Source organism: Hordeum vulgare, chromosome 5H (assembly GCF_904849725.1).
Source record: "Hordeum vulgare subsp. vulgare chromosome 5H, MorexV3_pseudomolecules_assembly, whole genome shotgun sequence".
Taxonomy (NCBI): domain Eukaryota; kingdom Viridiplantae; phylum Streptophyta; class Magnoliopsida; order Poales; family Poaceae; genus Hordeum; species Hordeum vulgare.
This window is the reverse complement of record NC_058522.1, coordinates 375,337,426-375,353,998: the sequence shown is the minus strand read 5'-3', so window position 1 is coordinate 375,353,998 and position 16,573 is coordinate 375,337,426.

Genomic DNA, 16,573 nt, shown 5'->3' with positions numbered 1-16,573 from the left:
CCTAGAGAAAGCTAAGTTGAAAGATGATGGAAGGAACTTTGTAGACTAGGCTCGTAATCTTAAGTTGATCCTACAAGCTGGGAAGAAGGATTATGTCCTTAATGCTGCGCTAGGAGATGAACCACCCGCTACGGCTGACCAGGATGTTAAGAACACTTGGTTAACACGTAAGGAGGACTACTCAGTAGTTCAATGTGCAGTCTTGTATGGCTTAGAACCGGGACTTCAACGTCGCTTTGAACGTCATGGAGCATATGGGATGTTCCAGGAGTTGAAGTTCATCTTTCAGAAGAACGCCCGGATCGAGAGGTATGAGACCTCCGATAAATTCTATGCTTGCAAGATGGAGGAGAATTCGTCTGTCAGTGAACATGTGCTCAAAATGTCTAGGTACTCAACCCGTCTAGCTGAGTTGGGGATTGAACTCCCGCAAGAGGCTATCACGGACAGAATCCTTCAATCACTGCCGCCAAGCTATAAGGGCTTTGTGGTGAACCACAACATGCAAGGGATGAACAAGTCACCCGGTGAGTTGTTTGCGATGCTGAAAGTCGCAGAGTCTGAACTCCGTAAAGAGCATCAAGTGTTGATGGTGAATAAGACCACTAGTTTCAAGAGAAATGACAAAATCAATAAGGGTAATTCAAAGAAGAGCGGCAAGCCTGTTGCCAATCCGACGAAGAAACCCAAAGCTGGACCTAAGCCTGAAACAGAGTGCTACTATTGCAAGGGTATGGGTCACTCGAAGCGCAACTGCCCCAAGTATCTGGCTGATAAGAAGGCGGCCAAGGAAAAATCAGGTATATTTGATATACATGTTATTGATGTGTACTTAACCAGCTCTCGTAGTAGTGCCTGGGTATTCGATACCGGTTCTGTTGCTCATATTTGCAACTCGAAACAGGAACTATGGAATAGGCGAAGGCTGGCGAAAGATGAAGTGACGATGTGCATAGGAAATGGTTCCAAGGTTGATGCAATCGCTGTCGGCACAGTTTCACTTCAGTTACCATCAGGATTAGTTATGAACTTGAATAATTGTTATTTAGTGCCTGCGTTGAGCATGAACATTATATCTGGATCTTATTTATTGCGAGACGGTTACTCTTTTAAGTCAGAGAATAATGGTTGTTCTATTTCTATGAGTAACATCTTTTATGGTCATGCACCCAATGTGAGAGGATTGTTCATATTGAATCTTGATAGTGATACACATATACATAACATTGAGACCAAAAGAGTTAGAGTTAACAATGATAGCACCATATTTTTGTGGCACTGCCGCTTAGGTCATATTGGTGTAAACCGCATGAAGAAACTCCATGCCGATGGACTTTTGGAGTCACTTGACTTTGATTCACTTGACACGTGTGAACCATGCCTCATGGGCAAGATGACTAAAACTCCGTTCTCCGGAACAATGGAGCGTGCCAGTGACTTGTTGGAAATCATACATACCGATGTGTGCGGTCCGATGAGCGTAGAGGCACGCGGCGGATATCGTTATTTTCTCACCTTCACTGACGATTTGAGTAGATATGGTTATGTCTACTTAATGAAGCACAAGTCTGAAACATTTGAAAAGTTCAAGCAATTTCAGAGTGAAGTTGAAAATCATCGTAACAAGAAGATCAAGTTCATACGGTCTGATCGTGGGGGTGAATATCTGAGTTTCGAGTTTGGTGCTCACTTAAGACAATGTGGAATTGTTTCACAGTTGACACCGCGTGGAACACCACAGCATAATGGTGTGTCCGAACGTTGTAATCGTACTTTATTAGAGATGGTGCGATCTATGATATCTCTTACCGATTTGCCGTTATCGTTTTGGGGTTATGCATTAGACACAACTGCATTCACTTTAAATAGGGCACCATCAAAAATCCGTTGAGACGACACCATACGAACTGTGGTATGGCAAAAGGCCAAAGTTGTCGTTTCTTAAAGTTTGGGGATGTGATGCTTATGTCAAAAAGCTTCAGCCTGAAAAGCTGGAACCCAAAGCGGAAAAGTGCATCTTCATAGGTTACCCAAAAGAGACAGTTGGGTACACCTTCTATCTCAAATCCGAGGGCAAAGTGTTTGTTGCTAAAAACGAAGCTTTTCTCCAGAAGGAGTTTCTCTCGAGAGAATTGAGTGGGAGGAAAATAGAACTTGATGAGGTTGTCGAACCTCTCATCCCTCTAGATGGTGGCGCAGGGCAAGGGGAAACCTCTGTTGTTGCGACGCCGGTTGAGGAGGAAGTTAATGATGATGATCACGAAACTCCGGTTCAAGTTCCTGTCGAACCACGCAGGTCGACGAGACCACGTGCTGCTCCAGAGTGGTACGGTAATCCCGTTTTGTCAATCATGTTGTTAGACAACAATGAACCTGCAAATTATGAAGAAGCAATGGTGGGCCCAGATTCCAACAAATGGCTGGAGGCCATGAAGTCCGAGATAGGATCCATGTATGAAAACAAAGTGTGGACTTTGGAAGTACTACCTGAGGGTCGCAAGGCTATTCAGAACAAATGGATCTTTAAGAAGAAGACGGGCACTGACGGCAATGTGACCGTTTATAAAGCTCTACTTGTGGCAAAGGGTTTTTCACAAGTTCAAGGAGTTGACTACGATGAGACATTCTCACCCGTAGCGATGCTTAAGTCCGTCAGAATCATGTTAGCAATAGCTGCATTTTTCGATTATGAAATCTGGCAGATGGATGTCAAAACGGCGTTCCTTAACGGTTTCCTTAAGGAAGAGTTGTATATGATGCAACCCGAAGGTTTTTTCGATCCTAAGAATGCTAACAAGGTATGCAAGCTCCAGCGATCCATTTATGGACTGGTGCAAGCATCTCGGAGTTGGAACAAACGTTTTGATGAGGTGATCAAAGCATTTGGGTTTATACAAGTGGTTGGAGAATCTTGTATTTACAAGAAAGTGAGTGGGAGCTCTATGGCGTTTCTAATATTATATGTGGATGACATATTGCTGATTGGAAACAACGTAGAGTATTTGGAGAGCATAAAGGATTACTTGAATAAAAGTTTCTCTATGAAGGACCTAGGAGAAGGTGCTTACATTCTAGGCATTAAGATCTACAGGGATAGATCGAAACGCCTGATAGGACTTTCACAAAGCACATACCTTGATAGAGTTTTGAAGAGGTTCAAAATGGAACAGCCCAAGAAAGGGTTCTTGCTGGTTTTACAAGGTACGAGATTGAGTAAGACTTAGTGCCCAGCAACTGATAAAGATAGAGAGCATATGAGCACCGTCCCCTATGCTTCAGCCATAGGATCTATCATGTATGCAATGTTGTGCACTAGACCGGACGTTAGCCTGGCCATAAGTATGGCAGGCAGGTTCCACAGTAATCCAGGAGTGGATCACTGGACGGCGGTCAAGAATATCCTAAAGTGCTTGAAAAGGACTAAGGAGATGTTTCTCGTGTATGGAGGTGACGAAGAGCTCGCCGTAAAGGGTTACGTCGATGCAAGCTTTGACACAGATCTGGACGACTCTAAGTCGCAGACCAGATACGTATTTATTTTTAATGGGGGTGCGGTAAGCTGGTGCAGTTCCAAGCAAAGCGTCGTAGCAGATTGTACATGTGAAGCGGAGTACATGGCTGCCTCGGAGGCGGCTAAGGAGGGTGTCTGGATGAAGCAGTTCATGACGGATCTTGGAGTGGTGCCAAGCGCACTGAATCCAATAACCTTGTTCTGTGACAACACGGGTGCCATTGCCTTAGCAAAGGAACCACGGTTTCACAAGAAGACCACACACATCAAGCGACGCTTCAACCTCATCCGCGACTACGTCGAAGGGGAGGACGTAAATATATGCAAAGTGCACACGGATCTGAATGTAGCAGACCCGCTGACTAAACCTCTTCCACGGGCAAAGCATGATCAACACCAGAACTGTATGGGTGTTAGATTTATTACAATGTAATTCGCATGATGATGTGAGGGCTAGATTATTGACTCTAGTGCAAGTGGGAGACTGTTGGAATTATGCCCTAGAGGCAATAATAAATATAGTTATTACTATAATTCCTGTATCAAGATAATCGTTTATTATCCATGCTATAATTGTATTGAATGACCTAGAAGGCCCTATGCGCCAAAGGATAAGAAATCAAAGAGAAAGAAAAAAAGGGGAGGTGGGAAAGGAGAGAAGGACTCCACCTTCCAAACCTAGTTGGATTCGGTTTGGAAGGGGAGGACTCCCCCCCCCCCTTGGTTCGGCCGACCCCCTTGGGGCTCCTTGAGCCTCAAGGCAAGTCCCCCCCTCCCACCTATATATACAGAGGTTTTAGGGCTGATTTGAGACAACTTTTGCCACGGCAGCCCGACCACATACCTCCACGGTTTTACCTCTAGATCGCGTTTCTGCGGAGCTCGGGCGGAGCCCTGCTGAGATCAGATCACCACCAACCTCCGGAGCACCGTCACGCTGCCGGAGAACTCATCTACCTCTCCGTCTCTCTTGCTGGATCAAGAAGGCCGAGATCATCGTCGAGTTGTACGTGTGCTGAACGCGGAGGTGCCGTCCGTTCGACACTAGATCGTGAGACGGGTCGCGGGACGGTTCGTGGGACGGTTGCGGGGCGGATCGAGGGACGTGAGGACGTTCCACTACATCAACCGCGTTCACTAACGCTTCTGCTGTGCGATCTACAAGGGTACGTAGATCGGAAATCCCCTCTCGTAGATGGACATCACCATGATAGGTCTTCGTGCGCGTAGGAAATTTTTTGTTTCCCATGCGACGTTCCCCAACAACAATCTACTACTCGGCCAAAGCAATAAAAAGCAACCGAGAACATGCATGAATTACTCAAGAACATAATATAAAAGGAGAACCAAATATATAACTCATCACAATCTAAACATAATATCATAATCCATCGGATCCCAGCAAAGGCGGCATAGCAACAACAGGTAAATTATATAGATGCCTTGATCATGTAGGGCAGCTCATAAGGGCTAAGCATTGAAGCACAAGATTGGAGAGAAGACATCACATAGCTACTGGTGATGGACTCATGGTCCAAGGAGGACTACTCACGGCATGTCCGGGAAGCATCCATGGTGGTGTAGAAGCTCCCGGAGGTCAATCCTCCCTCCGACAGGGTACCGGAAAGAGGTCTTCTGGCGATCCCGATCTCGGAAGCGCTGCGGCGGTGGAACGGTGGAGAAATTCGCGATTCTGGATCTGTCCTCACGATTTTTCGTCCAAGGGATAAATATAGGCCAAAGAAGGGCGTCAGGGGGTGGAACCTCCACCCAGGCGACCTGGTGGCGCGGCCAGGAGGGGGCCCACGTCAGGTGGCCTCCTGGGTGAGGCCTCGCTCACCTCTCGCCCATCTAGGTTCTTCGTGAAGCTTCCGTTACGCTGATTTTTATATATATTTTTGGAATTTTTGGGGCTGTGTAAATTCGGGTAAAGCCCCTGCAATTAAATAACATCAGCTAACAAAAACTGGCACTGGGTGCACTGAGTAAGTAGGTTAGTCCAAATATGTGTAAAAAAATATGAAAGTGTAGCAAAACATATAACAATGTCACCCAAAAGAGCATGGAACAAACATAAATTATAGATACGTTTGGGACGTATCAACATCCCCAAGCTTAATTCCTGCTCGTCCTCGAGTAGGTAAATGATAACACGAATAGTTTCTAAGGTGACATGCTAACACACATATAAGAACTTCAAAGTAAAGCAAGAAAGATATGCAATTCAAGTCAAGACAATAACAAGAAGAGTCTATATCTAGTATTGAAAATAGCAAAGTAAGAACATAAAGGTGCAAGATCTCTCGCTGTCCGTGACTAGAATGTCTCCAGATGGTGTTTGTGTGCTAGAAGTGGGAGATGGGTTTAGAGCATAAAAATACTATATAGTTTAATTGAGAACTCAATCTACTAAAACTTCACACTTGGTCTCCTTAGGAATCTTACTTTGACTCATCCCTAGACCACTAGTCAGGCACAAGTCAAAATGATCCTCTCCCTTTCGACTTTGAGCACTCATACAATGGATGAGCGCAAGCAAGATATGTTGGCACTTAGGATGGCATTAATGATGGGGAAGGAAGACAAAAAAGGTGTGAAAGGCTCACATCAATGAGGACAATCATAGGCGAGAGAAAGCCAAATGATAGATATGATGTGAGGAGTAGGGATTACCATGCAACAGATGCACATATGAGCTAAAGTAAGCCCTCCAATGGAACTAGTGGGGGTGCATCCAACTTGCTTGCTCATGAAGACCTAGAGCTCATTTGAGGAGGCTCATCATTGGAATATACAAGCCAAGTTCTATATTGTAAGGGTCCCCACATAGTTATGCATGAATGATAATCTCTATGGAGTACAAATATAACAATGGAGTACGAGTGTGGATCTTTCAAAAGTAATAGTAGTGTTGCCCCCTTCTCTCTCTTTTTTGTGGCCTCTTTGGCTCTTTCTATTTATCTCTCATTTGTCCTCTTTGGGAACTTTTCATGTGTCCTCTTTTGGGATCTTTTAATTTGTCCTCTTTGGGATCTTTTCCTCACTTAAGGGCAACACTCTATGTTTTACAGAAATAAAAAGAAGATCTTCACACTTTATAAGAAGTACCCAACATGAAGACAAATGAAAACTATCATGATGTATGCAAATGTATGCCTCTGCTAGTGTAGCAGGATATGCAATGAAACTAGCGCGTCATGTAGCAATAATAAGGTCAAGGCCCAACTAGCATGCGGCTCCTCGATCAAGCAAAAGCATGTATGACATGAAGATCAAGTCATGAGATGGTGGATGTTGCATGGCAACGTATCTCGGAAAGGCTATGAAAATGCCTTAATAGGTAGGTATGGTGTTGTTTTGAGGAAAGATGTAATGAGGCTTATGATGACAAAGCGTATCATGCCAAGGGTTTGGATGCACCGGCGAAGTTTGCACCAACTCTCAAGATGAGAAAGGGCAATGCACGGTACCGAAGAGGCTAGCAAAATATGGATGGTAGAAGTGCCAACAATCGAATACTCGCATTAGTCCGAAGAACTCATGCACTTATTATCGGTAACTCTCTATCTAGTCAGAAGATTCACAAAGATACAAGTACCCCAAGGAGGAGTGTTTGAGGGTTTGGTTATCCTTGCGCATCCTCGACCCATGATAACATGAGGGTACTCTATATATTCCAACCCCTCCAGAGGTTAGCGGTCCATCTAGTAGCTAGAGTTCTCAACTATTTTTTTAGTTTTTTTGAAAATACACACGGATTTCCCAAAATACAACACCTATCACTAATAGGCTCAAGATCTTGACACCAATAGTCCAAACATTACTCAAATCAATACCTCAAAACTATTGCAAGTTACTACTATACTTCAATAGCAACCTCAATTACCTACTCATGCAAGACACACAACTCAGCGCAACAAGCCAACTCTCTAAACAAGATAAGCATGATAACTCAAGAGAGTTCCAAAGCAACCTAAAATAAAGCTCTTAAAAAGATAAAGCATGAAAACTAAGAGCTAAGCATGACAACAACTATGAAAAGATAAAGAACACACAAAAAAGATAATCATGAAAACCTATGTTGTGTTCTAGAGTGGAGTGGAGCGTGTTTCTCTCCGAAATAAAGAAGGCTAGGTTCCAACTTGTTATGAACAACAAGCAAAACTAAAACAAACTAAAAAGTAAAGAGTGGGACGCTCCAAGCATAGCACATAACATATGAACTGATAAAAATATAGCATGGAGAAGGGTGAACTGATGATTGTTGATGGAGAAGGGGATGCACGGGGGCATCCCCAAGTTTAGACGCTTGAGTCTCCTTGAATATTTCTTGGGGGTGGATGGAAGCATCCCCAAGCTTGAGCACTTGACACTCCTGGATCTTCTTTCATCATCTTCCATCGCATACTTGAAAACTCCCTTCATACGAAACTCATCATAAGCTGATTAGAGTGGTTAGTGCCCATAATAAAATAATTTATTCTCTACTAGAAATAAGGATTTTCATGAAGAGCTATTGTTTCTCAAGATATCCAAAAGGTTTTTGCAAAGGAAAATCAAGCTTAAGATTTCCAAAACAATGAAAACACAAAACAGGGCAGAACCTGGGAAAAACAGAACAACATGTAGTAAATAATTTTTTCGAGGCACTTCTCCAACTCAAATCAAAAAACTGAAAACATACTCCAGAAAGAAAATTATATAGAGCATACTGTAAAAAACATTCAGATAAAAAAGATGATCTATTTATGATGAATTTTTCCGTCAAACAGACAGAATATGTTTCTGGACAACATGTCACAACTTTTGAACTTTCTTGCAATCGGAGGCTAAAACTTGGCACAAAGCTTGAAAATAAAGATACAATGATGTTGCTACCGTAGTAAAAAGCATCAAGACCACTAAAACTGAAAGTAAAAACAAATTGGGTTGCCTCCCAACAAGCGCTTTCTTTTATGCCTTTGAGATAGGCATGATGCAAAAAGAAGGACCAAAATTCACCAAAGTCATTGGAATCATCAAAACCTTCAAACGGATCCTCAACAAGTTCATCCTTATTTTTCCTAGGGAATGGGTATGTTCCTTTCGCTTTCCCACGTAAGCGTATGTGTCCTTTACCTACATCAATGAAGCCTTTCATGGCTCGGAGGAAGTCCCTTCCAAGCACTATGTTTCTTTGGTTTGGCTTCATGATGAAGAAATCAACCGTTGCATTCCTTTTAGAGAATGTAACCTGGACATCTTTTACCTTTCCCTGGATTTTAGAAATATCTCCATTAGCATGTCCATGATAAAATGAAAAATTGTCCGTGTTTAAAAGGCTTAGAGAATCATAAACAACTTTTGGCATTGTAGAAACCATGGATCCAATATCACAATAAGCAAAGAAGTCTTGGTCAGAGATGCTAATTCTAACAAAAGGCTCCCAGTCATCATCTATTTTCAAAATCTTTTTCTTATCAACCATGGGTTTCTCTCTTTCTCTTAAGTCTAGAGCATATATTCTTCTTTCAATGGTAGCAAGTCTATCTATAACAATGTCAAATCCACGATCATAAACAAGGTAATTAGATAGACCATGTATAATATCAAGAGCTCTAGCCTCATCACACTCTAAAAAATCCCTTCAGCTATAATATCAAGAGGGCGTTTACACCATATGAAAATACCATGATAAAAATTTCTAAGCACAATTTTGATAGGCATCCAAGGCATAATTCTTTTATGTGCTTCAGAAATTCTATCCCAAGCCTTCTTCATATTTTCTCCATTCCTTTGATGGAAATCTAGGACCTCAGATTACCTCAAAGCATCAAACCTAACGTGCTGGACTAAGCAGAAAGGACAACTAAAAGCAAATAAACTAATTTTTGTGGTTTTTGGTATAAGACTCTAAAGCAAAAACTAGAAAGCAAACTAACAAGACTAAAAGGAAAGGTAAAAGATAGTGTGCAACTCCCCTATCTTGAAGACTGGAGTCCCCGGCAACGACGCCAGAAATTTGCTTGATGACGAGTTGATGGATATACTTCTCGCCCCTCGTTGGTTACCCCAAGTGGAAGATGGAGATGTAGTCAGCAGCAGATTTTCCTTACACCGGGACTGTAAGGTTTATCGAACCAGGAGGACTCCGAGGATCAACAAGTAGGTGTCCGCTGCTCTGGCGCTAGCAGAAGACGTGGACCTGCACACACAACAAATAACTTTGCTCCCAACGAGTTCACAGAGGTTGTCAATCTCTACGGCCTTGTAGTTTGTAAAGGATCAAAACACAAGCGGGAATAGTGATAGTGATTGCAACGGAAATGTAAATAAAAACATAAATGGTGGAGGTGTAAACAATGGTGGTAATATGGAGCAGAGTCCCATGATGTTCACTAGTGATGTCTCTCTCCCAAAAGACGATAAACAACTATGCTGGGTAAACAAATTACAGCTGGGCAATTGACAGAATTATAAATGCACCGCAATGCTAATCATGCTACTAGAAAGTTAGACGCTCAAAAGTAATGGGCAGTACGCCAAGACAAGTAGACCGTTTATCCATCAGCAAATACTCTCTAATCATCCACCTTGAAATATCTATCGAGAACATCTCGCTGGTATTAAGTTGCGAGCCTCACCCAAAGTGTAAACTCAAAGCAACGGACAACTGCATTAACGAACTTTGTGTAATGTAAACAACCCTTGCAACTGTGGTTACAAGCATCGTTGTTTTCTCCCTGGTGGCAACAGCACATCCCCTAGTCTCATGTTTCTGTCACTCAAGCTAGACATCAGGGGGCATGAACCCACAATCATGCATAACGCTCCCTCTTGGAGTTACAATCTACTACTCGGCCAAAGCAATAAAAAGCAACGGAGAACATGCATGAATTACTCAAGAACATAATATAAAAGGAGAACCAAATACATAAATCATCAGAATCTGAACATAATCTCATAATCCATCGGATCCTAGCAAACGCGGCATAGCAACAACAGGTGAATTACATAGATGCCTTGACCATGCAGGGCAGCTCACAAGGGCTAAGCATTGAAGCACAAGATTGGAGAAAAGACATCACATAGCTACTAGTCATGGAATCATGGTCCAAGGAGGACTACTCACGGCACGTCCGGGAAGCGTCCATGGTGGTGGAGAAGCTCCCGGAGGTCAATCCTCCCTCCGGCAGGGTGCCGGGAAGAGGTCTTCTGGCGCTCCCGATCTCGGAAGCGCTGCGGCGGCGGAACGGTGGAGAAATTCGCGATTCTGGATCTGTCCTCAGGGTTTTCCGTCCGAGGGGTAAATATAGGCCAAAGGAGGGCGCTAGGGGTGGACCCTCCACCCACGCGACCTGGTGGCGCGGCCAGGAGGGGACCCGCGCCAGGTGGCCGTCTGGGTGAGGCCTGGCTCCCCTCTCGCCCATCTTGGTGCTTCGTGAAGCTTCCGTTACGCTGTTTATATATATATTTTTGGAATTTTTGAGGATCTGTAAATTGGGGTAAAGTCCGTGCAATTAAAAGACACCAGCATGCAGAAACTGGCACTGAGTGCAATGAGTTAGTAGATTAGTCCAAATATGTGTAAAAATGTATGAAAATGTAGCAAAACATATAACAATGTCACCGAAAAGAGTATGGAACAAACAGAAATTATAGATACATTTGAGACGTATGAGTATATTAAATATATTAAGAATGAGAGTACATACATCCAGAAATACACAAAGTTAGTCATATATATATATATGTGTGTGCGCGCGCGTGTAGGGTCGCGCTATACGTCATTTTAGGTGAGGATTAGTTATTCTTCACTCCCCACTATTTTAATATCAATGCGCAGTATTTTTATGTCAAAAATTTTATTTTAATTTACACATAAAAATAGAATGTAAGAAACAATATAGTCGTCGTAAAAATATTTTATGTTACGTAAAGTTACGTACGTAAAATCGTAGTGAAAAATCTATATAAAAAACAATTTTTTGTTGTTGTGACCTATAATTTTACTTTTTTATATCATATTTTACGCCATGAGTCAATATGAATGTAATTATTTATATATCAAATGTAATTTTAATGAAATAATCGTATAATTACCTCGGGTGAAGAATAATTTATTCTGCACCCATCATCCAGGGTGCAGAATAAGTTATTCTTCACTCAAGGTAATTTTAGATTGTTTCATACATAAATTAGATATGATATAGAAATTGTTACATTCATATTGATTCACAACATAAAATTTGACATAAAAAAACAAAATTATGGGTGGCAAGACATGAAAATTTGTTTTTGTGTACATTTTACACTATAATTATACGTTCATAAATATATGTAACATAAAATAATTTTACGGTGATTATGTATTTTCTTACGTTTAATTTTTATGTGTGAAATAAGATAAAATTTACGGGACGTAAAAATACGGTGCATTGACATTAAAATAGGAGGGGTGAAGAATAACTTTTCCTCAACCAGTGTGACGAATAGCGCGACCCTATGACTTGTCTACCATGTGTAACAAGACACGAAATCATATTTCAACAAGTGCATCTTCACATGACCAGTAGAAGGGTCCATCAAAACTATGTTTTCACACTTCTTACATGGACATAATATTTTTGTCTCCCTTTTCGATTCATACCTTCCATCACGACTTTGAAACACACACACACACACAAACACACACACACACACACACACATATATATATATATATATATATATATATATATATTATGTCCATGTAAGAAGTGTGAAAACATAGTTTTGATGGACCCTTCTACTGGTCATGTGAAGATGCACTTGTTGAAATATGATTTCGTGTCTTGTTACACATGGTAGACAAGTCATAGTGAGGAACAGGAGAATGACAAAGTCCAAGAGGCAATACATGATGATGAGCTAAAAGGAGGTGCAGGGAATGTTTGAGAACATGAAAATCACCTCGACGGGAGGAAGAACGCAACAGTAAAGAACTGTCGAAGAAGGAAGATCTAGATGACTATGACCAATCTACCATCTAAGAAGAAGATGAGTAACGAAAAGAGAAGTGTAAGAAAAGATGCACAAGCACATCGAATGTAGAAACTTTCATTGAGAGCCCCCTTAGAAAGAAGAGAAAAACTTTCGTTGGGAGCCCCGCACAAACAAGAGAAATTGAGAAACGACGTCGTAGTTGATTTTTATCGATCTATCTTTTATTTTTTATTTATTCGGCACGTGTTCGACCGTATTTTAATATTAATGTAATAATATTCTTGTGTATGTAACCTTATCCATCCCTGTTTAACATTTTTGTGTTGACCGAATTTTGTTATTCTATATTTGTATTGACCTTTGGAAGTTGAAATATGCCTAATTTTGGAAGAAAATAAATATCGCGTTCGTGACGTCAACAACGCTATAGCTATGTTCCCCTTTGCGCGCGCTCACACCCTCTGCTCACTGTCGGCCCCAACCTTCGTTATCGCCCTCCCGCGATGTCGCGTCTCCGGCCCTAACCACCTTGACCTCACCGTAGATTCTTTACCCCCTCCCATGTTGTCACCCAATCGCCTCTCTGGTCACGTGCTGCTCAAGTCACTGTCTCCCCCAATCGCCTCGACCTCGTCGCAGGGCTTTACCCCCTCCCCCGCCGTCGCCCACCAGCCCCTCCGGTCGCCTCGTCGTGGCTTCTTTACCCCCTCCTCCGCCGTCATCCACCTACCTTGTGGGTGCCAACACCTCGATTCCGCTGGTAAGTGATCGAGATTCCTTTTTTTAGAGTTCATACACATATGGGTTAGAATTGGTACACATCATTTTACAGTAAATTAGTTGTAATGTAACATTGTGAGTTGTTTTGTTGCAAATTTTATCTATATGGAAATGTGGTTACTTCTGTATTGTTTGTAGGGAATGCATAGGTTGCCAATGTTTTGGCGAAACGTTGATTAATTTTTGTTTGGTCAAATTTCTGGCAACCAATATGTCCTATTTTTCGCAAAGGTCATGCCGAATTTTTGTATTTTTATATGAATTAATAAGTATATGCCCTGTTTGTTTTTTTAGATGTCCACTTGAACAAACGACATGGTTGGCTCTTCTTCAACACATTCGGCAAATGGCGAAGATGCATTTACGGACGCGCAGGGCGAGGAAGATTATGGGGAGGTTAATCTAGATGACTTCTACATGAGAGGAAGTGGTTACGAAGGTGTTCCTGGTGCGGAGGGTAATCCTGATAAGGGCACTGATGAAGTGGATACTGACGAGTATTCTCCTGCTGAGGAAGAGGTGGAGGTGAACAACCATGTTTAAAAATCCAAGAAGCAGTGGAAATCTAGGAGCCAAAATGCTATCGACACCGACAGGCTTGTCTTCAAACGAGTTAACCATATTGGTGAGCCTATTGATTCACGGAAAGCAGCTGCTCACTACGATAACGTGCTAGGTGTCATCCTTCTAGAAGTTTGCTCCATCAACGAGACAAATTTAAGGAATATAGACAAAGTTAATCTGCGAGAACTCCTCATAAAAGGGTGCATGCAAGATTCAAGTTTCCTGACGAGTATGAAAACCTATCGTACCCAAAGAATCAGGTAAACAATCATGCAATCCATAAGTTGTCGAAGAATTTGGGTTATTGGAAATGTGCAACAAGAAAAGAGATTGCAGCGAAACCCGACATAGATATCTCCGAGATCCAACTGAAGTGGCCTATCATTAGTGGAGATGATTGGAACATTTTCAATATGCAAAATCAGGAGAACTTAGTGATGACCCAGTCGTCATGGGGGAAGTAAATGCGATCAAGGATATTAAGTAACCACACCCTCGGCAGTCGTGGTTTTGTTGGGAATAAGCCCGTACGGGACAAGCATGACGTTGCACTTGCAGCAAAGAGCATCCCACACTACTTCACGCAATTCAAGGACCCCCTTCGAATATAACTATGTCACAGGGCGGTACGTTATGATCATGTGACAGGGGAATTTACCACGGATCACCAAACAAGGAAACTAGAAGAAGAACTGGCACAACAACATGCAGAACATGAAAGCTCGCAAGGGTCGTCTGCCAGGTGGAACACTCCTCTTAACCCATCAATCAACATTACCCTTGGGAAGACGTGGTCAAAGAGGGATATTGGAAGGTTGAAAATTTTAAAGCGGTATGCTTCGGCCACAAAACTAACTTTTGTTGCATGCAACAGCCAGAAAACGGTGATGTAGACTGCTACTACGTCGTCTACCACATGGAGGAGTACATATGGAAGGACGATCGCCTTATAAAAACTCAGGCGTCATCATATGGGGGAAGAAAATGGAGGAAATTGGCCTAGGAAATAACGGAGATGAGTTCAGACACATCCAGGTGAAGTTTGCTACCACCCTCAACAAGGATGTCCTCGACCATGTCGGAGTTTTCAACGGCGTCGCACCAACCGGTCCGGAGGAGATAAAAGCTCGCCTTCAAAATCAGAGGCTTGATGTTGATGGTCTTGTGTCTCTCGTGGATCCGTCGAAGAAATACGTTAATGATCCTTATGCCGATATGTAATAGGATAGTGTTAGCTACCTAGCTATGTTGTTGGTTCTATAATACTACTAGCTCAATCACCTACATGTGCGTGTGCTTCTATTTTATTGTACATTAAAACTATCTTCAATGTCTTTGAATTGTCGTTAATTACTTGTTACCTTATTCTACCATGCGAATGTTGATGTTTTCCACTGCCGTGGCAGCGATTTTCTCATGCTTAAAAATTAAGTAATGGCGCGTTGGAAAGATACAACGCGTGCAATGTTTTTCAGTATTTGTGACATTGGAATAATGCGGACGCCATAGATACAAATCGTAATGACTGCATACAACATAATCCGACGTCATAGGTATTACGAATACTTTTCGCGTGGGATCGAACGCCACCACTATGTTTTAACTATGGCGTCATATTGATGACGTCAGGTGTCCATGCAAGCAAGGCCATTTTTGCCACGTCATAGCTAGGCTTTTCTACACTAGTGAGAGGTCTCTCTTCAAAAGGAAACATGGTATGGTGACAAATCACGGTTAGGTAGCGGTTTAAATATTTTATAAGTATTACTATTCATGGCATAATTAACATATGAGCATCACGTCTCTGAATTCATAGACTGTTATCCAACTGCATCTATATCTAATACTCATAAAATATTAGCCTTTTTCATATGTGTATTAAATTATTAAGTTAAAAACAGAGTATTGCAACCAGTATGATGACATGAAGTAGACGATATATTGTATTCACCCTCCATTCAAAGGACAACCACACAACCACTATCCTATCCCTAACGGCAACAACACAAATACAAGCCTTTTCCACTTTCTATCACTACGTTAGCATACTTGCACGGTTGATCCCAACTATCATACACAACTCTCTTTGAAGATCAAACCCCATACTTGGGCAAAAAAAAGATAATAGATTAGAGAGCATATATGAATAAGAATTATGCAGCAAAAGAACCAAATAGATATCAAAATAATTCATGAATAAATCTAATCATAAAGTGATAATTCATCATATCCAAAAAAATACACCACCAAATTACATCAGATGGATCACAATCATGTAGGGCGGCTCATGTAATCTTTGTATTGAGAAGCAAGGCAAAGAGAACCATCTAGCTACCGCCGCTATAGACACATAGTCCAAAGGAAACTAATCACGGGCGATCATGGTGGCCTTCAACTTATTGGAGATGTCCACCATGAAGAATCCCCCTTCCAGCAATTTCGGAAAAAGGCCTCTAGATTGGACCGCAAAAAAACAAAGGTGCGCAGCAACAGGAAAAATAAGGCGCGGAAATCCTGAGGGTTTTCGGAAGTATATAAATGCACAAGAATCAAGAGACGGTGGACCGGAGCACCAAGGGTCACGCGACAGGTCTGAGCGTGAAAAAGGAGTGTGGGGGGCACAAACAGTCACATGGCCTATGTGAGTCGCCCTCGGAAACTTCTGAACTTGAAACTTTTGCTGTTTTTTTTGGAAAAAATAGTCTGATAAATTTATTCTCCCACAAAGTTCAAAAAAAACAATTGACACTGGAA